We start from the raw sequence: 17044 nt of genomic DNA on the forward strand, positions 1-17044 counted from the left end.
TTTCCTGCTTCCATCCCCACTTCTCCCTCCTTTCCTGCTTCCATCCCCACTTCTCCCTCCTCTCCTGCTTCCATGCCCCCTCTTCTTCCTCCACTCCTCTTCCTGTTGTATTCTAACTACTCCTCTCCACATATTTTGTTCTTCTTCAAGCACACAGTGGAGGACACTCCACTCCCACCCCCATCCTCTTAAAGCCGGGTATCCCTAGTAACTAAGGCATCGTGGGCAGAAGGGACATGTGCCATTTTTGGGCAGAAGCTGCAGAAACCTATGGAACCAACTCTGTTTCTTCTCCTTTGCCATGGCAACTGGAGACTTCCCAGACAGTTGTTTCTTCATCAGCCTTGGTCTTGACACCAGGATGTTTGTGATAGCACACAGTTGAAGTGAACCTCTTTTGTTTTAAGCCACTGAGAACTGGGGGTGGTTTTGTGTGAGCACATGACCTGACAAGCTCTGGTTGACTCTATTTTTGCTTTTGTTTTTCTTTTTAAATTCCCCTTCATAGAATTTTTTTGCCATCTGAAATTATTGAGTTTGTCCATTGCATCTGCACTTCATTAGTCCAAAGATGTACATGACTTTACATACTTGTCCTTCTCAGTCAGGTTTGGTATGTTACTAATGTCACGACAGAGGGGCTGAGGCGATGGCTTGGTCTGTAATGTCTGAGTTTGATCCCTAGAATCTATGCAAAACTAACTAACTAACTAACTAACTTAGTAACTAACTAGCTAACTAACTAGCTAACCAACTAATTAGCTAAGTAAGCAAGTAAATAAACAAGCAAAGGTAGGCTTGGTGGCATGCATTTGTAATCCCTGTTCTGGGGAGGAGGAGAGAGGCAGACCCCCGAGTCTCACTGCCAGCTAGCCCTAATCTACTTGGCATAATCCAAGTTAGTGAGAGACCCTGCCTAAACCAAACCAAACCAAACCAAACCAAACCAAACCAAACCAAACCAAACCAAACCAAGCCAAGCCAAACCAAACAGCAGAATAGTACTTGAGGAATGGCATTAGACTGACCTATGCCCTACACACACACACACACACACACACACACACACACACACACACACACACCTTAGCTTGAATTGTAATGTGCATGGAAACATCCCAGAGGTCACATACAGACTTGAAGCTCCCTTCTGCAGCTGACGTGTAGCACTCACATGGGCATCAGAACGTGGGACAGGCATGCAGAGTCTCACTGTGGAGCTCTTCTGTCTCCCCGTGAGCATCTTGGCCATGAGGACACACTGCTGGACATATTCAGGTATGTTACTAAAAGGAGACACAAAGTAGAAACATAGACAAAGGTTTATTTAAGAGTCTGGCATCTATTGTTCTCAGTCTTATTTGTTTATTTATGCATGATGTCTTGTGATTTCCCCCACCACTCTCTGCCTTAGTTTTTGAGACAGGGTCTCTTACTGGACCTGGAGCTCAGGGTTTAGTCTAGGACATCTGGTCACGAAGTCCCATGATCCTTTTGTTTCCTGGTGCCTTTCCACCTATCCATCCATCCATCCATCCATCCATCCATCCATCCATCCATCCATCCATCCATCCATCGTAGCCTAGCCTCGCCTAGCCTGTGATGTGGGTCGTGGGTTCTCAATCTTCATGATTCCATAGCAAGTGCTTTATGTACTGAGCCATCTCACAGGCCCTCTTTTATGTATTTTGATGATGTTTTGAAGGATTGCCTCATCAGTAGTACCGGCAGATGGAAGCAGGAAACAGAACGTGGACAAAACCTTTAGGATGAGTCTGAGTTGAGCTAAAAGTGATTAGTGGTTGAGTTTAGTATGAAGTAGTTTGAGGACTACCAATCAAGGATTCTGCTTCAATCTGGTTTTTTAAGTATGCGCAATAGTAATAGGAGATAAAAGGCTGTCTAATTAAGTCTCAAAGAATTCTTTCAATAAGTAAAATTAAAAATTCTCAGTGATAAGAAAGCATTGTGTCATGGTTAATTGGCAGCTTTTTTTTCCCCCCATAGGAGAACAAAAAATAATGACGCCTCTTGCAGTTGTGGGAATTGGGGCTGAGGCAGTGTGGCATTTCATCAGAAGCTTGCCCTATCACGAAGACATCTGCTATGTCATCCCATTCAAGTTCAGCTGAGTTGAGACAAAGTCTCTGGACAACTGGAAAACTGGCTCCTTTGGACCGTGAAGTTCCTGAGGTTTTAGAGTAGAGTTGGCTGCACTGGAGAGAGGCATTAATGTCCCTCCTTGACACACAAGTTGAGATACAGAAGATTCAGCTGCTGTGAGATCCTGAGCTGGCTAGGATGGGTCCCTCAGCTTCCCAAGGGGAGTCATTGAAGATCATACTCATGTAGGCACCTCCAAGCACAGATCTCTCCTGTTCCTTCTCCTCCTCTCCTCTCCCCTCCCCTTTCCTCTCTTCTCCTTTACTCCTGTTTCCTTTCCTTCCCTTCCCTTCCCTCTCTTTCTCCTCCCCTCCCCTTTCCTCCCCTCCCCTTCCCTCTTCTCTCCTCTCCTCCCCTCCCCTTTCCTTCCCTTCCCTCCCCTCTCTTTCTCCTCCCCTCCCCTTTCCTCTCTTCTCTTCCCTTCTCCTTTCCTTCCCTTCCCTCTCGTTCTCCTCCCCTCCCCTTTCCTCCCCTCCCCTTCCCTCTTCTCTCCTCTCCTCCCCTCCCCTTTCCTTCCCTTCCCTCCCCTCTCTTTCTCCTCCCCTCCCCTTTCCTCTCTTCTCTTCCCTTCTCCTTTCCTTCCCTCCCCTCTCTTTCTTCTCCCCTCCCCTTTCCTTTCTTCTCTTCCCCCTTCTTTCCTCCCCTTCCCTCGGCTCTTCTTCTCCCCTGTCCCCTCTCCTCTCTTCCCCTCCCCTCTCCTTCCCTTTCCTCTCCTCTCCTGCTTTCCTTCTCTTCTTTCATTACCTTCCCTCTTTTTGTTCTCCATATCCCTCCTTCCCTCTTTCCTTCCTTCCATTTTTTCTTTTTCTTTTTCTTATGAGACAGCGCCTCGTATATCCCTGGTTTGCTTTGAACTTCATATATATCCAAGTATGACCTTGAATTTATGATCTTCCTGCTTCCATCACCTAAGTGATGAGATTAGAAGTATGTTCCATTATGCCCCCCTTTAAGGATTCTATAGAAGGAATCTAGGGCTTTGTGCATGCCTTGCAGGCAATCTAACAACTAGACTATACCCCCATCCCTACAGTTTTTATTTTCAATATAAATAAATTATCTGAACCATGTTCAATGAATAGCTTTTTGTGTAAAGCCTTTTGCTTACCATTGTCACAGGCCACTGAGAATTCTAAAGAGTCTAGAGAGATCCCATGGACCATTCACCCTGCTTCCCCAAGGTCAATGGTTTGTATTTCAGACAGGGTCTCACCATGTTACGTTGACTGTCCTGGAACTCTATGTAGGCCAGGCTGGCCTTGATCTCACAGAGGTCTACCTGCCTCTGCCTCTTCAATGTTGAGATCAAAGGCTTATTGTACCAGCATGCCTGGTTAATGTCAAGGTTTTACAAAACTATCATCAGTATCGACATGAGTGCTACACTATAAACTGTTCCTAAAGGCTTCAGTTGGCATTCAGGAAATGTTCATAGCCTTCCACATCTGCATGTGTTCGGTTCTATGCCATACTGCCACATATGTGAGGTCATGCCTCTGTCTCTCTGTGTGAAGATATTCCTGGCCTGCCCTCATCGCTTCTCTACCCTCATTGCTTCTCTGTCTCCTTAGCTGTGTCATTCTGCAAAGATTATTTCCAGTGAATATGCTAATGAGAACATGACTGTTCCTCTCCACTCAGTTCTTGAGATTTTACCATTTGGATGGATGGATGTCTCCTGGGTGGATGTGTCCTGCGTATAGCTTTCGTTTTGAACAGTCTTCCACAATCTTAATTTCTTACTTGTTAAAAGATATTTGAGTTGTTTCAGGTTTTGACTATTGAAATCAAAGTTCCCATACATGTTCAGACACACTTTTCTTACATTTTATTTATGTATTTTTTACATATATTGTCTTAGTCAGGGTTTCTAATCCTGCACAAACATCATGACCAAGAAGTAAGTTGGGGAGGAAAGGGTTTGTTCAGCTTACACTTCCACACTGCTGTTCATCACCAAAGGATGCAGGACTGGAACTCAAGCAGGTCAGGAAGCAGGAGCTGATGCAGAGGCCATGGAGGGGTGTTACCCTTTTGGCTTGCTTCCCTGGCTTGCTTAGCTTGCTCTCTTATAGAACCCAAGACCACCAGCCCAGGGATGACAAGATACACAATGGACCTTCTCCCCTTGATCACTAATTGAAAAAATGCCTTACAGCTGGATCTTATGGAGGCTTTTCCTCAAGAGTGGTTCCTTTCTCTGTGATAATTCCAGCCTGTGTCAAGTTGACACACAAAACTAGCCAGCACGCACACACACACACATACACACACACACACACACACACACACACACACACACGATGCAACATTCTTGTGCTGGAGAAAGTATAAGCTGTGAGAGTCAGTTCTCTCCATCACCACATGGGACCTGGGGATCAAACTCATTATTAAGGTTGGCCTTTACCCACTGAGCCACCTCACTGGCTCCAAATACAGTTTTGTATGTGTAACACATATTCATTTTGCCGAGTTGTCTGGTAAAGTACACACAATGGCTAGTTTTATGTCAACGTGACACAAGGTAGAGCCATCTGAGAGGAGGAATCTTCAATTCAGAAAATAAGGTTGGGCTGTAAGCAGACCTGTAAGACATTTTCCTAATTGGGGATTGTTGGGGGAGGGCCCAGCCCATGGGGCTGGTGGTCCTGGGTTCTGTAAGAAAGCAGACTCCACAAGCATTAAGCAGCACTCCTCCATGACCTCTGATTCAGCTCCTGCTTTCAGGTTCTTGGCTAGCTTGAGTTTCTGTCCTGACTGCTTTTAATGATGAACTGTTACAAGAAGATATTAGTGAAATAAAGACTTTCTTCTCCAAGTTGATTTTGGTCATGGTCTTTCATCACTCTTGAAGTTTCAGAGGGAAGCAAAAACTCTTGGGCCATTTGTGTGAAGAATCTGTGGGGCCTGGTCTGCTGGAGCTGAAGAGCCAACTGTGTAACAAATGTCCAGAGCCACTGAAGGAAAACCTTTCCTTTGCTGGGACAATGGATGCTGGTCAGTGGGGCTGAAGAATCAGCTGTGACTAAGAAGAGACCAGCATCGTTCAGGTGAAGTCTTCTGGCAGTGTTTCCTCAGGGCCAGCACACAGAAGCTGTGTTCCAGAGGTGGCCGAGGTTGTTCTCATGCTGGCGGCTGAACTTGGTAGTGTAAGAGTCACTCAGGTGGTACTGGTTTTGAAGGCATGAAGGGGTCATGGAGAGCAGCTGAGGCTTGGCACTGTGTGGCAGGGCTAGAGTCCCTGAAAAGAGCTCAGGAGACGCTGTTGGTGAAGTTGCAGCAGAAGACCCCAACATTTTGGAGATGCTTGGTGGTCGATGACTACCAAGAACAGCAGTAGTAGAGTGGAGCCAGCCAGAGACTAGAAGACAAACTGTGTGTGCTGCAGAAGGCTGAGCCAGAGTGGTGACCTAGGCCCTTTGGAGGAACCCAGGAGATCATGAGTGGATCCCAGACATGGATGCTGCATTATTTACACTGTTAGAGCTTGGTTTTGCTTTGATCTGATTATGACCTTGCCCTGATTTTCCCCTCTTGAATTAAGAAAGTATTTAGTGTAATTTTTATTTTTATAGGAGCCTACATTTGAGAGACTTCAATCTTTTAAAGGAGATTTTGGATTTTTAAAGAGACTAGCTATTTTAAAGCCACTAAAATTTTAATGTTTTAAATTTGCAAACAATTTAAAATTGTTTTAATTTTAAATTTGCAAAGACTATGGGACTTCTGAAATTATTTATATTTTATATTGTGACATTAATATCCCATCTTGGGGATAAATGAGAAAGAAAATGTTCTAACTAAAAGGTGATATGTTCGTGTGTCAAGCTGACAAGGGGTCAGTTGTGATAGCTAGCCTTTATGTCAACTTGACACAAGCTACAGTCATCAGAGAGGAGGGAACCTTAATTGAGAAAATGCCTCTCTGTAAGATCAGCTTGTGGGCATGCCTGTAGGGCATTTTCTTACTTAGTGAAAGATGGGGTGGCAGCCCATTGCGGATTGTGCTACTTCTAGGCAGGTGGTCCTGGATTTTATAAGAAAGCAGGTTGAGCAAGCCATGAGGAGCAAGCTAGGAAGCAGCACCTATTCATGGCCTTTGCATCAGCTCCTGCTTCCAGGTTCCTGCCTGCTTGAGTTCTTCCTCTCACTGCTTTTAATGATGAACTGTTTCATGAAGATGTTAGTGGGAAAAGCCCTTTCCTCTCACATTGCATTTGTTCATGGTGTTCCATCACAGCAATAGGAAGCCTAACGAAGACAGTACATGTTTAGTTTTATACGAATCCTCCCATCCTGCTTTTCAGAGTGGCCGTCCAGTGTTCTATTCACAGTGGAACATGTGAATGTGTGAGGATTAGCTGCTGGCGTTTAGTTTTCCCCTCCCTTGATGGATGTGCTAGGATAGTTTGCCCTGGGGTTTTCACTTCCTTGTTGAACAAGGTCTTGTGTATCCCTGGCTAGTCTAAAACTCGCTCTGTATCCCAGCGTAGCCTCAAGCTTGGGTCTCTCTTCTTGCCTTAACCTCCCAAGTACTCAGATTGCAGCCCGAATCTTTACTGCAGTTTTAAGTTGGGTATTCTGTTGGTAAAGATATTGACTACCAATTTATGATCATCTCTGGGTAATGCGTGTTTTTACTGGTAAGTTTTCAGAGTTTTTTTTATATATTCTTTCTTTTTTAATTCAATAAGTATAAAATTTTATTCTAACTTACTATCCATACATCGTTCTCCAGGCAAAGCTCCTGTAGTGTGATAGAATAGTGTCTTATTTATCAAGAGAAGAAATTTTCTCAAATCAATTGGTAAGCGTGGATAATAGAACAGAGACTGGAGGTCAGTAGTGTCCCACCTAGTCATCACTCCAGGGTCGAACGAAGCCTTTTCCATGTCTGCTCATGATAAATCCTGGAAAACCACTGAGGAAGTGGCTCTTCAGCTCCTCTTGCTTTGCCAGTTTGGGGTTGGGACTGTGGCCAATGTTGTTCTGTTTGTCCATAATTTCTCTCCAACCTTCACTGGATCTCAACAGAGGCCTACACAGGTGATTTTAAGCCACATGATTGTGGCCAAATGCCTTGATTCTCCTCATCGCTACATTTCCAAACAACATGATGGCTTTTGCTTCAAGAAATCCTACAACTGCACTCAAATCTAAGTTAGAATTCTTCACTTGCCTCGTGGCAAGAAGCACAAACTTGTGTTCCACCGGTGTCCTGAGAACCCATCAGTTTGTCCCTCTTGTTCCTGTTAATAGAGGTAAAGTTATACTCAGAGCAAGTGTCCCAAATTTGGTGAGTTATTCTTGCTACAGTTGTTGGTCTTCAGTGTCTTCAGTAACATCTACATTCCAATTAAGGTCACTGATCCACAAGTAACAGACAATAACACTGACAGGAAAAGCAAGCTGTTTTGTTCCCCACTTCTGGATTCAATGTAGGCATTGTCTTCTTGCAGTTTGCTCATGATGCCACACTCATGATCATCATGGTCTGGACCAGTGTCTGCATGGTACTTCTCCTATCTTTAAACCTAAACCTCAAAGCTTTCTTCTTAATTCTTAAATTCCTCTAAAATTCTTACAGTTTAACTCTGTTTTGAATTAAGTTTTGTAGAAAGTAAGAATTCCCTACCCCCTACTTCTGACCAGGTCAAACTCTTTCAATATTATTTGTTGACTCTTTTTCCATCAAATTCTTGCTTTTGTCTGACACTGTCTGACACAGTGTCTGGGCTCATATCTGCATCCTTTGTCCTGTGCTACTGAGCTATATCTGCCCATCAAGCACCACACTGACTTGGTCACTGTTGCAATAAAACTACTCTTAAAATTAGGTGTCTAGATGCTTCCAATTGTTTAGAACACCACTTGATCCACTCTGGGTCATTCAGCTATCTGTGTGAGCTTTGGCGTAACATTATAGTTTTTTTTTTAAGTTGACAGTTACTATTTTAGGTACATAAACCAGTTTTATATGTCAGATCTGTACTGTCATAGTTACAATGAACATGTATGTAACTATCATAGTACTGAGATTTCATCTTTGAACCAAAAGTAGCAACCACAGGAACTGATAGATTATCAAGGACCAAAATTTCCCAGAACCCACTTTAGAAAGCCTGTGGAATGTTGGTCTCTCTGAGGAAGCTGTCTTTACATGGCTCTGTCTGAGCCTTGTGCTCACTTGGTATAGCGGATGGCCCTGTGTAGGCATGTGAGGATATCTCTCAGTGGTGGAACTCAGAAGAAGAGTTCTGTTTAGCCAAGGGCCTCCATATGGGCCGAGTGAGCCAGCCAGAGCCTCTCTCAGTACATTACTGCATCAGAGAGAAGGAGGGTTATGATGGTTTGTATATGCTTGACATAAGAAGTGGCACTATTTAGAGATGTGGCCTTGTTGGAGAAGGTGTGGCCTTGCGTGGGTGGGCTTTAATACCCTAGTCCTAGCTGCCTAGAAGCCATTATTCTGCTAGCAGACCTCAGATGAAGATAAAGAACTCTCAGCTCTGCCTGCATCATGGCTGCCTAGATAATGCCATGTTCCCACTTTGATGACAATGGACTGAACCTCCAAACCTATAAGCCAGCCCCAATTAAATGTTGTCCTTTATAAGACTTGTCGTAGTTAGTCATGGTGTCTGTTCATAGTAGTAAAACTCTAAGACAGAAGTTGGTACCAGGAACTAGGGTATTGCTGTGATAGGCCTGACCATGTTTTTGTTTGGAAGAATGTAGATTTGGGGACTTTGGATTTGGAAAACACTGGAATGGCTTAAGTGAGGCTTAATGGGCTATTCTAGAAGGAACATGGAATTTGTTGCTGTGAGTGATTTGAACTGTGCTGATTGGACCCAAGAGGTTTCAGTGGAAAACAATTTCAGTATGTGGCCTAGAGACTGTTTTTGTGGTGTTTTAGTGATGAATGTAGCTGCTTTTTGCTCTTGTCTGAAGAGTCTGCCTGAGGCTAAGGTGAAGGATTTAGATTAATTGCTTTGAAAAAGGAAATCTAAAAACAGCCTGGTGTAAATTCTGTTGTGTTGTTACTAAAGTTCACACTTATGAAGAGCATTTTAATGAAAAGGAGCAAGTTGAGAAAGGAAAAAAAATACACAATATATGTTCAAGGGGTCAATTAAAGGGGCACCAGGAAGTAGATTAGAGCTGAATCCTATGTTCTAGAAGATATCAAATTAAGGGAGTGGAACTTTGGTGCAAGATCCCATCTAGCTAAGTTTAGGTCCAGGCATGGTGGTACATACCTTTAATCTGAGGAGACAAGCAGATCTCTGAGTTCAAGGCCAGACTGAAACAGAGAAAATTCTAGGTAAAGAAAAGCTTAAGTCTGGAGGAGTGGTACGCACCTTTAATCCCAGTAAGCAGGCATCCAGATCCCCAAATTCAAGGTCAATCTACAGAACAAGATACAAGACAGCCAAGATTAGACAGTGCAGGATTTGGAAAATAGAAAGCTAGTGATAATGTAATAAAACACGGGGAAACTTAGCAGTTTTGGCCACGTGGCTCTGGCTTTAGAGTGAATAATAGAAGGGACTATTGGGTTAGTTGATGCTGCTTAGCTGGAGTTAATTAGTGGTGATTAAGAAGAGACCAGCATCATTGAGGTGAAATCTTCTGAGAAGTGTTTTCTGAGAGCACAAAGATGCTGTGCTCCACAGACAGCCAAGGTTCTACCTTGTGATGTAGCTGTACTTAGTAATGTGTAAGAGTCACCCAAGTAGTACTAGTTTTGAAGGCAAAAAGGGGACATGGAGAGCAGCTGAGGTTTGGCACTTTGAAAGGTCAGAGAAAGCCATTGGTGAAAATGCAGCCTCATTTGCAGTTGATGGCCCAGGACTGAAGGAGTCATGCAAAGAAGTTGAGACTTGGCACCATGAAGAGAACCTATGAGAGGCTATTGGTGAAGCCTAGTTACAGCAGACCCAGTGTATTGGAGATGCCAGTGCCGTGGAATGATCACCAAGAGCAGCAGCTTCGGTGGACTGAACAACCTGAACTTAGAGTGCTACAGCGGGCAGAAGTGGAGAGGAGTTTGCAAGTCCTTTGGAGGAGCCTGGAATATCATGTGTGGATCCCAGACATTGGAACAAGAAGCTGTAACGTTGAAGTTGCCTTGGTGCCTCAACGATATTAAAGATGACAGAGTCTTTGGATACCTGCTGAGAAAAGCTGCTAACAGGGAGTAGAAACAGTCCTGAAGAAAGCAGTTTGTTGTAGTCAACAAAGACAAAAAAGTAGTGGAGATCTGAAGACCACTTTGACATCAGACATGAAGATGCACAGTTTGGAGTGTACCCAGCTGGTTTTCTGTCTTACCTTGGGGTTACAGTTAAGTGATTGGATGAATCTCGGAAGAGACCATGAATTTTGGACTTTTAACATTTTGAGACTGCTATAGACTATGGGTACTTTAGAAGTTGGACTAAGTGTACTTTTTTATTATGCTATGTTTAGGTATGGCCCCTATAGTGTCATGTGTTTGAACAAGCCTATGGAGGCCAGGGAATGGAATGTGATGTCTTGATCATGGTGTCTGTTCACAAGAGCAAAACCCTAAGACAAGGGGCAACAGCTGGCAGTGGGAATCTGGTGAGAGCCACGATGAGTCGGGGCTAAGAGTGTCCAGGGCATGCAGAAAGCATTTCCCTCCTATGGAAAGAATGGCAGACTCCTATGGTGGGAAGCTGATAGTCCTTGGGTCTAGACAGAAGCTGGGAAAGAAAGGAGCCAGCCTAGCCAGCCTTGGTGCTGTCCCAGGTCCTGAGTAATCTCAGCGGTCTCTGAGAGTTGACTATGCCGTGGTCCTCCCTGACAGTCCTCCAGACTGAGAAGGTGACTCCTTCACTTATGATCTACAGAAGGCTGAAGCCGGGCAGTGGTGGCGCACGCCTTTGATCCCAGCACTTGGGAGGCAGAGGCAGGCGGATTTCTGAGTTCGAGGCCAGCCTGGTCTACAAAGTGAGTTCCAGGACAGCCAGGGCTACACAGAGAAACCTTGTCTCGAAAAACAAAAAACAAAAAACAAAACAAAAAAGAAAGAGAGAAAGAAAGAAAGGAGGAAGGAAGGAAAGAAGGCTGAGGGCTAAGGTGATCTTAGAGTGCACAGAACCTTGCCCTAAAGAACAGAACATCACAGGACAGAGAAACACCCCTGACCAGTGATCTTGGTTAAGACCTGGCCCTTTCCTGTGCTCTTCAACACAGAGAAAAAGGCTCAGGGTCAGAGTCTCAAAGAGGGACTCTGAATGCTGGATTTTAATAAGACTCCTCTACTGCAATTGCAGGTTTTAAATTCTTTATTTCTGTGTCTGTTCATATTTGTGTATGTAAGTGCATGTGTGGCAGTGTGTGGGAGGGAGATCAGAGGTCAACTTCTGATGTTGGCACCGTCCACTTCTTTGGGGTCAGGGTCTCTCACTGGCCTGTGACTCATGGATTAGACTGGACTGGCTGCTGAGTAAGCCGGGAATTCATCTGATCTTTCTGTGTCCACTTTTTCAAGTCTGGGGTGGCCAGCACACTATCACAGTTGAGGCTCTAACACAGGTGTTCATGCTTGCTGGAGAGGCCTTTAACCTCTGAACTCTCATAGTTCCCTAGTCAGTTACTAGCCCGTTTCCTTCCTCAGGTAGCGTGCTGGAATTTGCAATTTTCAGCCAACTAATGGCCGACTTGGATCTCTTCTGGATTCTTTATTTTATTTTATTTTTATTTTTTTGACTTTGTTCATCCCGACGAATTGTAACTGTTTTGGAATTTTATTCCTAGGGTCTAGCAAAGCACAATTCAGGAGACTAACTGCTCACCCAACACTTGTCCCGTGTTCCATACAGGAACACACACGTACTAGAGAAAGCTACATGGCAGTGGGGCTCACGGGCTGGCTCAGGATCTCCAACAACACCTGAAGGCTGTGTAGCTCTGTTCTGAGGCCACGCTGGGAACTTGGCCACCCACACTTCCTCCAAAATTCCCTTTCCAGGTTCCCTCACACGTTTGTTCTTTCATCCTTGTGCCCCAGGTGGATTTGTCTGTGCCTTGTTGACCTAGGCCTACCTAACTCTACAGGGTACGTAACTCTTGCTTTTTTCCGCTACGTTTTCAGGCCTGATTCCTGAGTTGGAGGTCCTACGGGCGTGGGAGGCCAGAGCACAGAAAGTGTGCAGTAACCAGGATGTCAGTCTGCGCTGAGGCCTCACAGTCTCCTCTGATTGGCTGTTAATAATTGCCACGTGCCACGTGCCAAGCGCTGCTGTGAGTCCTGCTAGCTCTTGCCTTAAAAGAAAATACCCAATCAGGCCTAGCGTGCTAGTGTTGTCGACATGACCGTTCGCCTCCTTCAGAGTGAAGGTCAACAAATAGTTTTCAGCTTTGTTTAAAGTCTTTTTTAATGGAGTCTAGAAAATGCTCTAATTATGAGCGATTATCTGCTGAAGTGCTCGCAAGGTTTTTTTAAGCCTTTTTAAGCTTTTCTATACCGATTCACTCTGCTCACAGGGTTCAACCTGTCGGAGGTACTTAAGCAAGATGAGGCAAGGTTTTCTTTCCTTTCCCTCCCTCCCTCCCTCCCTCCCTCCCTCCCTCCCTCCCTCCCTCCCTCCCTTCCTTCCTTCATTTGTAATCCTGTAATTTAGACTGTTTACCAGGAAGGCTGGCTCTCTTTCCTTTGGGTCTGAAACAGGGAGATTTTATTCTCCAGCCTTTTCCATCCTGTCCCCCGGGGTGAGTAAAAGCTGTCAGAATGAACTCAGACATCATGGTTGCCTTCCAGTGTGCCAAGAATTGCCATGTCTTTCTCATCTGCACCCCACAAGGGAACCCACTCAGCCATGGTGGTATTAGGGATCGGATCCTCTTTGTGGGACTATCACCTGCCCTGAAGGACACTCATTAGCAGCCCTTGTCTGTAGTCTTGGCCCCTAGCTGTAACAATCAAAACATGGGGAGCAATCTGATAAACAGTGCTCCCAGATGGTCTGTGCCTCCGCTCCTGCCTCCAGCTTCCTTCCTTGAGTTCATGCCCTCTCTCCCCTTCACGGCAGACTATGATCTGTAAAACCTTCCCTTCTCGAGCTGCTTCTGTTGGTGTTTATCACGGCAATAGGAAGTAACTAATAGGATGCTCTATTTGTACTAATGGCTTCGGACATCCTCTGGCTCACAGGCTGTCTGTCCTGTTCTTTCCTCTCTTCTCTTGCTGCTCCAACGTCTCCGCCTTCTTTCTTCTCTCATCGTCACTGCAGCATGCATGCCTCTGTCATCTAGAGTCACCTCACTAGGATTTGTGCTTTGGGGTTCTGAGCTTCTGCCTTCTTGGAGGGCAGGTTATGATAGTACGTCCCCCAGCTTTGTCACAGGGAGACCCTGGGAGGTGGCAGTATACCTGAGAGCACCTTTCTGCCTCCCGTGGCCTCTGAGTTGTAGAAACAAACCCACCTAGAAGGGAGATGGGATGTGTTAGAAGCTTTGTTAGAAATTAGTCATTCATGTTTTGCTCTTGTGTGTGACAGAGATGTCGTCTCAAGTTAATCAAACTGGTGAACCCTGAGCGCCTCATTTGCCCTTGACCTCTCATCTAAGGTCTTACACGTTCTGGAAATGTCCAGACAGAGTAAAACAAGCTTCTTTATTGCAGGACTTTTCAGAGCCTTCACCTGCTGAGAGCTAGGATTACTCCTGGGCACAATGTCACATGACCTTTCTCAAAGTTGTTTGAACACGGAATCCATTTCATTTCCAACACTACCTCTTCCCACTGTTCACAGGACGTCCTTTGGAAAGAGTGTCACCTTGCAAAGACAGCATTTCTCATCCAGCTTCTCGCTGGCTTGTTCTAAGGTAGTTTTGAAACCAAGAAGAACCACACACCTTCCAATATGGAAATCCAAGACCCCTTTCAGTTGGATGGCTTCCAGTGTCTGGGTTTTGAGAGAGACCTTAGGGGAGAGAGTGTTGCTTAACCAGTGGACCCGAAGGCTTGATGAACATCTTGCACATTGCCTCCTGTCTATACACAGTGGGGCTGGAATGGTTGGAAGAGATGGGGTCTGGTAGGTCTGAGGGGCCAGCAACCACCCTGACCTTCCTCCAGGGAAACCCTAAAGCAGAGGAGAAGGAGAAAGATTGTGGAAAGAAGGAAAGCAGAAGTTTCCATTTGTGCCCAATGGGTTTGTTTTTTTTTTTTTTTTTTTTTTTATCTGTTTGCAAATGTTCAGTGTAACGGTTTGAAACCCAGCCGTGAGCTGCCGCCGCCCACACAAGGCTGCCGTGGTGCTGAGCTCCGGCAGGCAAGCCATCTCCCCTGTGTCGGCCATTACCCCGAACCCACACCAGGGCAGGCTGCTTACTAACCCCCACTCCCACCCCGTGTCCCTCTGCTACCCCCCACCGCCTCGGCACCCCCGACTCCCACCACCCTCCACACACACACACCATCCTTTTTTTAAATCTCCAGCACTCGGGTTTTCTCTAGAGGAGGCACAAAGAGAGAGCAGAGATGGGACGAGCAGGCAGAATGCTCCTGCCTCATCGGATCCACCAGCTTTCAGGAGAGCGCGGCAGCCCCCCCCCCCTGCCTGTGGACTGACCACTGAAAGGTGAGAGAGGACTTTGTGATTTCTTTATGCACCTGGAGGTCTGGGGTGCAAGGCCAGGTGAAGGAAGGGCTCTGATGTTTATGCCTGGTCTCTTGTCTCCCAAGCATGATGGATGCCTCTTTCCAACACACGCAGTTGTTTCTGACACAACCCCCCACTCAGGGGCACACAAGAGCTCTGGAATCCAGGGGTTTCTGGGCCCCACCCCCATCCCCCCATCTTCCAGCACAGTCTCCAAGCCCTGAGGTGTGGAGCAATGTGTGAGCCTGCCTTCGCCTTGACCTGTTGATTTCCGACAAAGGCTGCCGGCCCTTCCTCCCTGGAGTGAGCAGTGACCCACACTTTGGGGGCCATATGGAATGGTCTTCCATCCAAGGGGCTTTGGGAAACCTCTTTCCCTAGTGGCCCCAAGCCGGGTAATCAGGAGCAATCAGATCCAGCTGTCCAGCTAATCTGTATGAAATAGGCTTCCTTCCTTGTAGAAATCAACAAAGTTTAAAATAGATGGGACTGTAATCGGAAACGAAGCTATAGAGTTGTATGTGATGTAACGGGCAGGGGTATCCGCATGGAAAATATGAAGTACAAATGACAGGATTTAGGACCATGGGAGCCAGGAAAAGCAATGACTTCCTTGCTTATTAAGCATGTTTATGGGTCGGAGGGTAGCTGAGTGGGACCATCACTTCCGGAAGTGAGACCTCCCAACGCAAAGAAGAGGAGAGTAACAAAGATGGGGAGAAAGAGGAGAGAGAGGGGGCTACTATGGAAAGGGAGAGGGGGGAGAAAGGGAGATAGGAAGTGAGGGAGAAAAAGAGAGAAACTGAGGAAGAGAGAGAGAGAGAGAGAGAGCATAATATACCGCACATGAAAAGAAGGAGCTGCGAGAAGCTCTGGATCCTGTGCAGTCAGAGATGAGTCAGTTGGCAAAAGCTCTATTTTTAGGTTTCCAACTCTGCTCTTGCAGTTTGCCTGGCATTAATTAATGTCACAGGCATGTTCCATACGAGGTTCTGAGGGGCCTTGGCGTGCGTGCTATTCAGACTGGAGGTGTTGGTCTTAAGCACAGATTCTCCGCAAGGCCTTTCAGGCTGGCCTCCGACAAAAGTCTGTCCAGACTCTTCTGCCCTCTGCCCTTGGCCTCTCCGGGTGTATCCGTTAGTGTCTTGGCTCTAGCCCTTCACAGCCTGGCCATTGGCCAAGGGAGAACTACAATGGTTATGCCTTGTTTTTCTTAAAGGAAAGGTTGTACAAGCTGAAATTAGTGTGTGGTTGGGGCCGGGGGCCGGGGGGATGTTGGGTCATGGCTTGGAATAAGAAAGAGAGGCCCTGGGGAACATTTCTAATACTTCAGGAAGAGGGGTACTGGCTCTGACAAGGTCATTTTTATCTCCCTCCCCCCTCAAAGCCTGATTCAGTTTCAAGAGTTAAGTCTGCTCTTCTGAAGAACTACATCAGAGCAGGAGGCCCCTGGCATGGGGCCATGTTTTCCAAGGAGAAGACAGAGGCAGTGGGCAGGTTGAGAATAGGCAGAAGTAAGAATGGATGGGCAGGAGCCATTCATGGTCTGAGGTAACTGCCTCAGTGTATTAACATCATCACAAGACCAATGAGAACACGGTAACCCATCTACCGTAGTCCTGTCTGAAGAGACAAACCACCCTTGTGTTCTCTTCAGTGATCTAGAATATTCTCCCACAGCTGGGACTGAGCCTGAACCGTCCATGGCCGTGACTTACATCAATGGAGGCCAGCACACAGGTTTCATCGGTGAATAAATGCCTTCTGGTTGGCCAATGCAAGGCTAGGTCTCAGATGAACTCATCAGAATAGCGTAAAAATAGCCCCACTGTGCTCAGAGGCATATGAGAGTTCCCTCTGTAGAGTGAAGAAATTGGGAGCACGGAGAAATTCCGATGATCATGGCCAGTTTTACATTCCCAGGCCCTGGGGGAGAATCTCCTTTTCTTAGACTACGAAGCCTCTCTGGATAATGGGCAAATCTGGTTGTGCGCCAGCAGGACACTGACTCAGGTGTGATGTGGTCACCTCCATTCTCCCTTGGCATTCAGATGATTGCATCAAGGACCGTGAGCTATATCACTGTAGATTCATAGGCCTGAGTGTGTTTTAGCCCCTACACACCTCAAGTTCCCTGGCCACTTTCTTTCAGTCCTCCTCTGAAGCACCTTCGACCTAGGAGAAGGGGGCTAGATGGATGCTATAGGCGGGGCACACTGTTCATGAGGGACAGATGCGAAGGA

General features: G+C 46.1%; 1 protein-coding gene and 1 pseudogene across 1 annotated transcript in view; both read left to right on the forward strand.

Annotated features, from left to right (window-relative positions):
- On the forward strand, positions 7054-7687 carry Vmn1r-ps1 (vomeronasal 1 receptor, pseudogene 1; annotated as a pseudogene).
- Positions 14461-17044, forward strand: part of Zfp831 (zinc finger protein 831) — a 112151-nt gene continuing 109567 nt past the window's right edge. The window contains exon 1 of the mRNA XM_006498519.4: positions 14461-14780. The gene's annotated coding sequence lies outside the window, so the exon portion shown is untranslated. The remainder of the gene's footprint in view (positions 14781-17044) is intronic.

This window comes from Mus musculus, chromosome 2 (genome assembly GCF_000001635.26).
Source record: "Mus musculus strain C57BL/6J chromosome 2, GRCm38.p6 C57BL/6J".
Taxonomy (NCBI): Eukaryota; Metazoa; Chordata; class Mammalia; order Rodentia; family Muridae; genus Mus; species Mus musculus.